At 35.3% G+C, this 13337-nt stretch overlaps 1 non-coding gene across 1 annotated transcript; it reads right to left on the reverse strand.

Annotated features, from left to right (window-relative positions):
- Positions 1 to 1927: 1927 nt before the first annotated feature.
- TRNAH-GUG (transfer RNA histidin (anticodon GUG)) lies at positions 1928 to 1999 on the reverse strand. The gene has a single exon. It is a non-coding gene; the product is annotated as a tRNA-His (tRNA).
- Between the last annotated feature and the right edge of the window lie 11338 nt (positions 2000 to 13337).

A 13337-nucleotide genomic window follows, 5' to 3' on the forward strand; every position in this document is an offset into this window, starting at 1 on the left:
CACCACAGTTTGAAAGCATCAATTCTTCAGTGCTTAGCCTTTTTTTATGATCCAACTCTCACATCCCTACATGACTATTGGAAAAATCATAGCTTTGACTATATGGACAGTGAGTAAATTCATAGTTTTATGCCAGTTATAGGTCACTATTACCTGGTATTCAATGCACAGAAAGACAATCTCAAGAAAATAGTTTAATCATTACTTTTGGCCCTCACATCTCTATTATCTTCATAGTCTAAGAGAGAAAAAATAACTTATTTTATACATCTTTCTTTCCTCTCTGAACCCCATTCTTACTCCTGGATCATGGGAATAATAAGATTAAGCCCTTACCAAAAATAAATAATGCTTCTGTTTTCTTCCTTGTATAAGTCTCCAAGGAAAGAAATCTCTAAATATCTAGGTACCTGTTTGGAATTTGTATGTATTTTAGATGTGAGGGAAGAGAAAAATGACACATTAATTAATGAACCAATAAATTATTGTGTCCCAGCTGTTTCTGCCATATCAGATCATTTTAAAAAATTTTTTTCTTGCTATCTTGATAACTAAATATCCAACACATTGCTGCTTATTTGTATGTGATTAGAAACATCAGATTCAGCAGGGGTTTACTCTATGTAAAATGGCTTTCCTGCTGCTCTGGGTTCTTGTGAAAGAAAGCCAGTGAGTAAATCAATTCATTCTAAGGATCTATGAATTTAAAGTGTTCACCCTTTGCAGGACACAGGCTCACACAGTAAAAGAAAGGAACTCAACTCTAAGGAGTAGAACTCTGTAAATGGTTAGAAAGATATTGTTTGGAGAGAGGGTCAGGACCATTAAAAGGTGGAACATAATCTTTTTTTTTTTTTTTTTTAAAGATCACTAATCTCAACATATAGACCTATTTGTATTAAGCAAATCTAAGGATCAGGGACTATGTTACATTTTTATAATGGGAATTGTTTAATTCAGGAAATTTAGGAGAGGTGAAAATGCATTGCTGAGCCGTAAGAACAGAAGGTAGAAGTTTATGGATACGGATTCAACCCATCTGGAGTGTATTCCCATAACCATTGCTGAATAAGTAATACAGATTCTCATTTGGGCAATTTTTGCTTGCAGGTGGCAAAATGAGTCTTCCCCTTTGCCCTAGGGATTTAGAATGTAGAATCTTGGCAAAGCATGAAACTCCTTCAGTTCATGCAGAAAAAGATCTGGGAGTTAATGTTCATTTATTAATTTCTTTAGGGATGAAGTAGGTTAAATTATCAGCAGGAAAGGTAACTGTCTCAGGAAAAGCTAAGGATGACAATTTCTACATTTCCCCACTTAATATGCATCAAGAAGTGAACACTGACCTTCACTGAGTACACCTTTCATTTATTGAGTAATGAAGCAATTTGCTGTCAAATTGTTTTATCAGACCCTATTAGTCACCTGGGATACAATGGATAAGGAAATTAATTTTATTATTTTTGTGGGACTAGAGATCTAGGACTGAGTCTAATTTAGGGAGGCAGGGTAGAACATGTGTGTTCTCTAGATTCTTAAGAAAGAGTGTTTTAATTCTTCTGAAATAATGGGTTGCAAAATGTCTTGTGAGTTGATTTACTTTATATAAGCCCTTAGACTTGATAACAGGAAAACAAGTGCCTCTGTGACTGGAATGTCAGAGAAAAGATACTCTCACAGAAAAAGAATAACTCCCACCTGTCCAACAGTACTTCAGCTTCACCTTTCCATTTTCCTTCAATAGGGTTCAGTTCTACCTAATTCATGGGGAGCACCTTAGGATCAGATAAATTTACTTGAGTGTAGTCACTCAGTCGTGTCTGACTCTTTGCGACCCCATGGACTGTAGTCCGCCAGGCTCCTCTGTCCATGGGATTCTCCAGGCAAGAATACTGGAGTGGGTTGCCATTTCCTTCTCCAGGGGATCTTCCCAACCCAGGGATTGAACCTGGGTCTTCTGCATCACAGGCAGATGCTTTACCCTCTGAGCCACCAGGGAAGTGGAACAGACCCCAGATAGGGGAAATATTGGTTCTGGAAGAATTCTTTTGAAGCCTGTATCCGTTTAGACTTGTGAGTTGATCCTTCACTCAATTGAGGATGAAACTCATGATCTTTTCTCAATCTTAACAACAATGATTCTATTACCATAAATGGTATTTAATGTTTCCTACTATCAGCAATTACATTAGCTATACATCTGGATCTTATATGAGAATTCAACCAGTATTTTCTAACTCCATCAAAGATCTGAGACTAATTAAAATAGAGTAATGATCTGATTTCATCTTCTGGATGTCTTTCTTTACAAATTGTGCTATCAGAGTATTACAGACATGAACCTTGTTAGCTTTGAATTCTTCTGAAATGTATTTGTTAGCCTATAATGTAATATCAATGTTATGGTATCAGTCTTTTAAATGGATAATGTAAGAAACATTTTTATCATAAATATTTGTTCTATAATCTTACTATTACCATCTTACTAAATCTTACTAAAAATACCATCCATTTTTACAACTGTCATTGATAAAGACATTCAGAACAAATTTGCATTGTATTTAACATAGAAAGGGCTTCCCTCGTGGCTCAGAGGTTAAAGCATCTGCCTGCAATGCGGGAGACCTGGATTCGATCCCTGGGTCTGGAAAATCCTCTGGAGAAGGAAATGGCAACCCACTCCAGTATTCTTGCCTGGAGAATCCCATGGACTGAGGAGCCTGGTGGGCTACAGTCCCCAGGGTTGCAAGGAGTCGGACACGACTGAGTGACTTCACTCACTTTAGCATAGAAAAAATTGTCAAGATTATCTTCTGATGAGATAGAATTAATTAGAATTCTATAACTAACCAAGTTTTGCATATGTCTTCGCTTTTAGAAAGCAAGAGTTTAAATTAATATTCAATCACTCATACATTGATGTACCATTTATATATTATCGCTATTTTTTTCATTTCTCGGTTTTATATTCAACTTGGGCATGGTAAGGTGCTTTATCTTTTCTTGAAAACTATTTAATAAATTTTGGGGATATGAGGGAGCTATACATTTGATAAAAATACCTTCATCAAAATAATGGCATTCTGTAAGGTGAATCCATCATAATCTTTAAATTTTAAAAAGACAAAGTCAATAGCACCATACAATGATTTGTTTAGTGTCTCTTTAAGATAAGATAGAGGGAGAAGAATGGGAAGATTAATAAAAATTCTCTCTATTTTAGTTTTCTTGCTTCACTTCTCTCTATAAATTGAATATATACTAATCTAAATCACTGATCCAGGAATAACTTTCAAACTTTGGTTAGAATTTACTCCGTAGAATTTATTATCAGAGTTTGTCTGTTAGCTTGTAAGAGTTTGTCTGTTAGCTTGTAACAACTCAATGACAAGTCTTTGAATGGATCATTCATCTCATTTCAACACCTCAAAAAGTACCTATACCTTTAGCTAATTATTAAGGAAACGTGTACAGTTGGACATTGAATTGAGTGGATACAAAAAAGTTCAAACATGTAAAAAGTACAAATGCAAGAAATATCTAAAGTATAAATAAAATTATTTAAAAATTTTGCCAAAAATCACATAATTGGTTGTTTCACACAGAAGTACAATATTAATCATTAGCAGAAATTATAAACATGAGAGCAATGCAGAAATTTTACTGATGGTCGCTGGCAATTGTTGCTTGACTACATGCAGATCAACATTCTTTTTCATATGTAAGTTAAGAGACCTACAGTTATGATGTTAGCATTGTGAGATTTTTCTATACATCGAACAAGCATTTTACTTCCAGATAAGCGTCACTCTTCTTTCCTCTTTCATAGAATCCATTAATTTTTACATATATTCTTTCTTATGGCATAGGGCCAACAATATAGGAGATACAAAATGTTTCTCTTTGACTATTTTATGAAGAATATCATCTTGATTTCATCAATCTAATTCTTATTAGAAGTTTTACTTTAAGACACATATATGAAAGTACATTTCTTTCTCACTCACTTTGAAAACAAGCAAAAACTAACTTCCTAATTTTTAAAATTTGCATATATTTAAGGCTTCCCTGGTGGCTTAGACTGTAAAGAGTCTGCCTGCAATGTGGAAGACCTGGGTTTGATCCCTAGGTTGGGAAGATCCCATGGAGGAGGGCCTGGAAATCCACTCCAGTATACTTGCCTGGAAAATCCCCATGGATAGAGGAGCCTAGTGGGCTACAGTTCATGGGGTCACAAAGAGTCAGAAACAACTGAGTTGTGCTGACTAAGCACAATGCAGCACAAAATATTATTGAAGGGAAAAGCATGTATCTTTCTACTGGTCTCTGAGTCTGGTCAAATTCTTTACACCATTGGAAGCTAAGGGCATTTAATGCTTATTTGCTTCTTTAAAAATAACGCACTCGAATTTTCAGTTTTCTGTTGATGGTGTGGCTGTGTACCCCCAACAGAAAATTAACAACTATAGATGGTCAATACTGACATCAGACTGATTATATTATTTGCAGCTGATGATGCAGAAGCTCTATAGGGTCAGCAAAAACAAGACCAGGAGCTGACTGTGGCTCAGATCATGCCCTCCTTTTTGCAAAATTAGGACTTAAATGGGAAAAAGTAGGGAAAACCACTAGACATTAAGGTATGACCTAAATCAAATTCCTTACGATTAAACAGTGAAAGTGACAAATAAATTCAAGGGATTAGATCTGATAGACAGAGTGCCTGAAGAACTACAGACAGGTTCATAACATTGTACAGGAGGCAGTGATCAAGACCATCTCCAAGAAAAAGAAAGAAAAATGCAAAAAAGCTAAATGGTTGTCTGAGGAGGCCTTACAAATAGCTGAGGAAAGAAGAGAAGCTAAAGATAAAGGAAAAAAGGAAAGCTACACCTATCTGAATGCAGAGTTCCAAAGAATAGCAAGGAGAGATAAGAAAGTCTTCCTCAGTGATCAATGCAAAGAAATAGAAGAAAACAACAGAATGGGGAAGACTCGAGATATCTTCAAGAAAATTAGAGATACCAAGGGAACATTTCATGCAAATATGGGTACAATAAAGGACAGAAATGGTATGGACCTAACAGAAGCAGATGATAGCAAAAAGATGTGGCAAGAGTACAGAAGAAATATACAAAAAAGATCTAGTGACCCAGATAACCACTATGGTGTGAGTACGCACCTAAAGCCAGACATCCTAGAATGAGAAGTCAAGTGGGCCATAAGACTCATGTGAACAAAGTTAATGGAGGTGATGGAATTCCAACTGAGCTATTTCAAATCCTAAAAGATGATGCTGTTAAAATGCTTCACTCAATATGCCAGCAGATTTGGAAAACTCTGCAGTGGCTTCAGACCGGAGAGGTCAGTTTTCATTCCAATCCCAAAGAAAGGCAATGCCAAAGAATGTTCAAATTACTGAACAATTGCACTCATTTCACACACTAGCAAAATAATGCTCAAAATTCCCCAAGCCAGGCTTCAACAGTATATCAACCAAGAACATCAGATGTTCAAGTTGGATTTAGAAAAGGCAGAAGAACAACAGATCAAATTGTCAACATCCACTGGATGTTTCTTTGCAGAAAGCAAAGAACTAAAGAGCCTCTTGATGAAAGTGAAAGTGAAAGAGAAGAGTGAAAATGTTGTCTTAAAACTGAACATTCAAAAAACAAAGATCATGGCATCTGGTCCCATCACTTCATAGCAAAAAAAGGGGTAGCAATGCAAACAGCAACAGACTTTATTTTCTTGAGCTCCAAAATCACTGCAGATGGTGACTGCAGCCATGAAATTAAAAGACGCTTGCTCCTTGGAAGAAAAGCTATAACCTACCTAGACAGCATATTAAAAAGTAGAGACGTTACTTTGCCGACAAGTTCTGTCTAGTCAAAGCTATGGTTTTTACAGTAGTCACATGTGGATGTGAGAGTTGGACTATAAAGAAAGCAGAGCACTGAAGAATTGATGCTTTTGAACTGTGGTGTTGGAGAAGACTCTTGAAAGTCCCTTAGACTGCCTGGAGATCCAACCAGCCAATCCTAAAGGAAAGCAGTCCAGACTATTCATTGGAAGGACTGATGCTGAAACTGAAACTCCAATACTTTTGCCACCTGATGAGGAAAAGTGACTACTTAGACAAGACCCTTATGCTGGGAATATTGAAGGCGTTAAGAGAAGGGGATGACAGAAGATGAGATGGTTGATTGGCATCACCAACTCAATGGACATGAGTTTGAGCAAGCTCTGGGCATTGGTGATGAAAAGGCAGCCTGGCTTGCTGCAGTCTGTTAGATTGCTGAGTCGGACATGACTGAGTGACTGAACTGAACTGGGAGTTTTTAAAATGCCACCCTGAACAGAAAGATATACAGTATTCTACATTCTTGACTTTTACAGTGATAGCTTCTCAGTCCTTGAAATGCTATGCTCCATGTTTAATCAGTTAAATCAATTCAGTATTAAAATTGTGGGTCTTTTGTTGTTGTTATAATCAGTTTGTTCAGTACACTTTGCAACTAAAATTAATTCACCATTCATTTGGGATTAATTTTCAATTCAATTTCTTGACCAAATTGCATTTTTATATTAAATTACATTCTTATGGATCTAAGTTGAGTGTGATTATAATGATTAATAAGGCCATGTACTATGTAAATTAATCATAATTGGCCACAATGATTGCTAAGGTAAATCCCATTATAAAATATTGGATTTGAGAAATTGGAGATAGGGTGGTTGGGTGAGGGGCTTTTACATTATCTTATCAATGATTTGTGGAAATACCAATTAACCTTGAAGAATTATCATTTATTTACTTGTAAATTTGTTTCATTTAGCTCAACGTTACTTTAATGAATGAATGAAAATAGGAATTTCAAAATTCTGCTTCAGATAGCAAAAGAATTGTAACAATCTTTTATATAAACCATAATTTCTTACAAGAAAAAACATTCTTTCTATGTAATTTTGGAATGCATTTTATGGAAGAAAGAAGAATAAGAAAATAGGCTATCATCTGGTGTAAATACTTTGTGAATTTCATTCATATGAGCTATAAAATTTTAAAGCAAAGAAATTTCACGCTGGTACAATGGTATTAACTACCATTTAAAGCAAAATTGACTTTATGAATACATTACAAAATATACATCTAAAGGAAACTCAAGCACACACTCTTTTCTTCACTACTAAATAATCCATAAAAATTTCATTGTAGCTCACTTTTGTACTATATGTTAATGTAAATATTGGGGAGAAGGCTTTGTATAATCTTTTATTCTCCAAGTTGCCTTTATGTAGTCTTCCTCTATCATTTTGCTACCAAACAACATACACAACAGTGGATGGGATGTTTAGTTTTTTTGTGTCAACTTGACTGGCCTATTGGATGCCCATATAGCTTGATAAAACATTATTTCTGGATATGTCTGTGATGCTATCTATGGAATAGATTAGCATTTAATTGGTAGAACAATATGATGGATCATAGAAAAATCAAAATAATTCCAGAAAAAAATATCTACTTCTGCTTCATCAACTACACTAAAACCTTTGACTGTGTGGATCACAAATAACTGTGGAAAATTCTTAAACAGACAGGAATACCAGACCACCTTACCTGCCTCCTGAGACACCTGTATGCAGGTCAGGAAGCAACAGTTAGAATCAGACATGTAACAACTGACTGGTTCAAAATTGGGAAAGGAGTACATCAAGGCTGTATATTGTCACGCTGCTTACTTAACTTATATGCAGAGTACATCATGTGAAATGCCAGGCTGGATGAAGCACAAGCTGGAATCAAGACTGCCAAGAGAAACACCAACAGCCTCAGATATGCAGATGATAACCACTCTAATGGCAGAAAGTGAAAAGAAACTAAAGAACCTCTTGATGAAAGTGAAAGGGGAGATTGAAAGACCTGGCTTAAAACTCAATATTCAAAAAACCTAAGATCATGGCATCCAATCCTATCACTTCATGGCAAATAGATAGGGAAAAAATGGAAACAGTGACAGATTTTATTTTCTTGGGCTCCAAAATCACTGTGGATAGTGACTGCAGCCTTGGAATTAAAAGACACTTGCTACTTGAAAGAAAAGCTATGACAAACCTAGACAGTGTTTTAAAAAGCAGAGACCTCACTTTGCTGACAAAGATCCATGTAGTCAAAGCTATAGTTTTTCCAGTAGTCATGTTCAGATGTGAGAGTTGTGCCACAATGAAGACTGAACACCCAAGAATTGCTGGAAAGGACTTTGGAGAGTCCTTTGGACATCGAGATCAAACCAGTCAATCCTAAAGGAAATCAACCCTAAATATTCATTGGAAGGACTGATACTGAAGCTGAAGCTCCAAACTTTGGAGGTCTTTATAGTCAAAGCTATGTTTGTTTGTTTGTTTTTTCCAGTAGTCATGCATTGATGTGAGAGTTGGACCATAAAGAAGGCTGAGCAGTGAAGAATTGATACTTCTGAACTGTGGTGCCGGAGAAGACTCTTGAGAGTCTCTTGGACAGCAAGGGCATCAAATCAATCAATTCTAAAGAAAATCAATGTTAAATATTCATTAGAAGGACTGATGCTGAAGCTGAAGTTCCAATTTTTGCCCACCAGATGTGAAGAGTTGACTCATTGGAAAATACCCTGGTGCTGGGAATATTGAAGGCAAGAGAAGGGTGAGACAGAGGATGAGATGGTTGGATGCCATTGCTGACTTAATGAACATGAGTTTGAGCATGCTCAGGGAGATGGTGAAGGACAGGTAAACCTGGCATGCTGCAGTCCATGGGGTCACAAAGAGTCAGACAGGACTTAGTGACTGAACAACAACAGCAACCAAGGAAAGATCACCCTAACTGGTAAGAACACTTCTCATCTAATCTGTTGATGACTTGATTAGAACAGAAAAGTGGAAAAACGGCAAATTTCCTCTCTTTGCTTGAATTGAGACATCCTGTTTTCTTGCTCTGAGACATTAGGCTCTCCTGGTTCTCAAGTTTTAGGACTTTGACTAGGACTTACCACACTGGTTCCTCTAATTCTCAGTCCTTCAAACTGAGACCAACCAACTTTCCTTATTCTCCAGCTTACAGTATGAACACCATGGTCTTCTCAGACTTCATAAATATATAGTACAATTGCTATAATAACTCTCTTCATATATATATATATATATATATATATATATTACTGGTTATGTCTCCTGGAGACTCATGACCAATACAATGGAGGTGTGACACCAAGGGATTTGGGATACATCTTCAATTTCGAAAGCATTTTGCAGGTCAACCAGATAGGTCTACTCCCTAAAGAGGTTGAACCTCTTGCTTTACGAGAACGTAAGTAGTGTCAAGAAAAGCAATTAGTTATTTGGATACATTTGATTGAAAGTAAAAACAAACAAACAAACAAAAACTAACAAATAAAACAATAAGAACTACAAAGTCTTATACTTACTCATTATAGGAAAGTAAAATAATGTTTAAATTTTTTTGGTGGATAAAATTAGGATAGCTTCAGACACAGCAGCATTTTAACTTAACTCCCTTTTGTAGTTCTTTCAGTTCTATTCTATATTGTATTAGGTTCCTAGAATTGTAGTAACAAAATTACTTTAAAAACTTTTCTTTCCTCACAGTTCTGGAGTATAGAAATCCTTTTTTTATAATTTAAATTTATTTATTTGAATTGGAGGTTAATTACTTTATGATATTGTATTGGTTCTGCCACACATTGACATGAATCCACCATGGGCGTACACGTGTTCCCCATCCTGAACCTCGCTCCCACCTCCCTCCCCATCTTAAATCAAGGTGTCAGTAGGGTGATGTTCTCCTGAATACTCAAAGTCCATTTCATGTTTCTCTTAGCTTTTGGTGTTGTTGGCAATCCTTGGTGTTCCAATATCTGTCTCCATTCTTTTGTTATTTTCTCCCTGAGAGTAAGGCATTCAACATAAACTTGTTGAACATCCTTATTTTTGTTAAGTTCTTCAAATATTTGGTACTTTTCAAAAGATATACAGAAAGATTTACCAGAAAATAATGAATAAGCTTGAGCAACTGAGTCGAAAAACTGACCAAGGATAGGATTCAGAACCCTATAGAGTAACTTACAAAGGATCATAGTGCTCTCTGTTTAAATTACAATAATAATTTAAGTGCCAATTTATATACTAATTTTTATTTTTTTTCCCTCTAATTTTATTTTTAAACTTTACATAATTGTATTAGTTTTGCCAAACATCAAAATGAATCCGCCACAGGTATACATGTGTTCCCCATCCCAAACCCTCCTCCCACCTCCCTCCCCATACCATCCCTCTGGGCCGTCCCAGTGCACCAGCCCCAAGCATCCAGCATCGTGCATCGAACCTGGACTGGCAACTCGTTTCCTACATGATATTTTACATGTTTCATTGCCATTCTCCCAAATCTTCCCACCCTCTCCCTCTCCCACAGAGTCCATAAGACTGTTCTATACATCAGTGTCTCTTTTGCTGTCTCGTACACCGGGTTATTGTTACCATCTTTCTAAATTCCATATATATGCGTTAGTATACTGTATTTATGTTTTTCCTTCTGGCTTACTTCACTCTGTATAATAGGCTCCAGTTTCATCCACCTCATTAGAACTGATTCAAATGTATTCTTTTTAATGGCTGAGTAATACTCCATTGTGTATATGTACCACAGCTCTCTTATCCATTCATCTGCTGATGGACATCTAGGTTGCTTCCATGTCTTGGCTATTATAAACAGTGCTGCGATGAACATTGGGGTACACGTGTCTCTTTCCCTTCTGGTTTTCTCAGTGTGTATGCCCAGCAGTGGGGTTGCTGGATCATAAGGCAGTTCTATTTCCAGTTTTTTAAGGAATCTCCACACTGTTCTCCATAGTGGCTGTACTAGTTTGCATTCCCACCAACAGTGTAAGAGGGTTCCCTTTTCTCCACACCCTCTCCAGCATTTATTATTTGTAGACTTTTGGATCGCAGCCATTCTATATACTAATTTTTAGAGTTCTGTGCACATTATATTATTGACTTTCTAATATTTTAGATTTTTGAGAAGATTATATTATTTTTGGCTATAACATCAATACTATTTATTATGATACAATCATAATTTATTTATCATATTTATTATGTTACAATCAACTGACTTCAAGAGTAATTTTTTTTTAAATTTTGATTGAAGCATTATCATACTTTGATCAATTTGGTCTGACATGAATTGCAGAAAGGGTTTTTATTTAGTTCTGGTCTATGGTCTAGCCATATCTGAACCAGGGAACGTTGTCAGTAATTTTATTAACCATGGAAACTACACTTGGGGTTTATATGTAGAATTATTATTTTTTTTTTTTTGGTGGAGCTTTCATTGCACTTGTCAGATTATAGCAAACATTTTGCTCTTTTTTTTTTAAATTGAAGTATAGTTAACTCAAAATTCTGTGTTATTTAACCCATTAGCACAGTGATTCAGCTATACATATTTGTATCTATGTATAAGTAAGAAAACACTGATGTTTACAAAGTAACGAGTATAGTTCCCTGTGCTACAGAGTAGGTCCTTGCCGGTTATATATAATTCCATTTATCAGAGCATGAAAAAGAATAAAATACCTCAGAATAAACCTACCTAAGGAGGGAAAAGACCTGTACTTTAAAATGTACATCCCCTGATGTACTTTTCATTAGGGGACACTGATGAAAAAAAAATCAAAGATGGCACTGGCAAATAGAAAGATAAACTATGTTCTTGGATTGGAAGAATTCATACTGTTAAAATGGCTATGCTACATAAAGAAATCTACACATTCCACTGCAATCCCTATCAAATTGTCAGTGTTATTATTCACAGAACTAGAAAAAAAAGAAAAAAAAAGAAAAATTTGTGCAGAAATACAAAAGACTCTGAATAGACAAAGCAATGTTGGAAAAGAAAAACAGAGCTTGAGGAATCAGGTTCCCTGATTTCAGACTGTACAACAAAGATACAGTAATCCAAACAGTATGGTACTGGCACCAAAATAGAAATAAAGCTTAATTGAAGAGGATAGAAAGCCAATAAATAAACTCATACATGTATACTCAATCAATCTGTAATGAAGGAGATAAGAATATACAAAAGAGAAAAGAAAGCCTCTTCAATAAATGATGCTGGGGAAACTTAACAGCGAAATGTAAAATAACAAAATTAGAACATTCTCTAACACCATACATAAAAATAAATTCAAAGTGGATTAAAGCCCTGCATGTAAGACTGAATATCAGAAAACTCCTAGAGGAAAATCTGGGCAAAACACTTGTTGACATACTGCAGCAATATCTTTTGGGAGCTATCTCCTAAAGTAATGGAAATAAAAACAAAAATAAGCAAATGGGACTTAACTAAACTTAAAAACTTTTGCATAGAAAAGGAAATTGTAAGCAAAACAACAAAAAAAATTGGCAGAAAATATTTGCAAACAATGAAACTGACAATAAATAATATACAAAATATTCTCTAAAATATGCAGCTCAATATCATAAATACAAAAAAAATTTTTAAATGGGCAGAAGATGGAAATAGATAGTTCTCCAAAAATGACATACAGATGGTCAGCAGGCATATGAAAAACTGCTCAATATTTACAATTATCAGAGAAATACAAATAAAGACTACAATGAGGTATCACCTTACATTGGCCAGAATGGCCAGCATTAAAAAGTCCATATGTAGGCAATTTTTTAAAAAGTTTCCTCTAGTTTTCTAGATATGTCCAAATAATTTTAAGCTATAAATTAATTTATTAATATTTTGAGTGTTTCTACCCTGAACGGAGAAGCAGGATGTAAAACTCTCTTATATGAGGAATCCTGATATTTCTCTTCACTGTGGTGCTTTCAGATTCCCTTTGATCAATAAGCACACACATGATGCTTTATTTCTAATTTGCCTTAAGGATTTCATAAAATTGTGGAGGCCTGTGCATAAATGAGATAGACTACTATAGCATATGAGTAAGTACAATGTTGTATATAAAAAATAAAAAATAAATTAAAAATATAAAAACTTAGACCAGAATCTATTTTTTTTTCTGGAGTATAAAAAGGAAATGGAATAGAAAAAGAATGTAAAAATCAGTGTTCAAGAGGTTAAACAACAGCTAGAAAAATAGACAAAAATAAATCTGTCAAGAAAGCCTTTGAGAAAGGGAGAATGGACAGTAAGATGAAAGAAGAGGAGCAAGACAGAGAAGAATTCAGAAACTTTTGCTTTGGTCAATCACAAATCCACATAATCTACTAGAGTACCACTCTTCTATAGTGTTGCTTATTTAGTGCTC

Source organism: Bos indicus, chromosome 11, assembly GCF_029378745.1.
Source record: "Bos indicus isolate NIAB-ARS_2022 breed Sahiwal x Tharparkar chromosome 11, NIAB-ARS_B.indTharparkar_mat_pri_1.0, whole genome shotgun sequence".
Taxonomy (NCBI): domain Eukaryota; kingdom Metazoa; phylum Chordata; class Mammalia; order Artiodactyla; family Bovidae; genus Bos; species Bos indicus.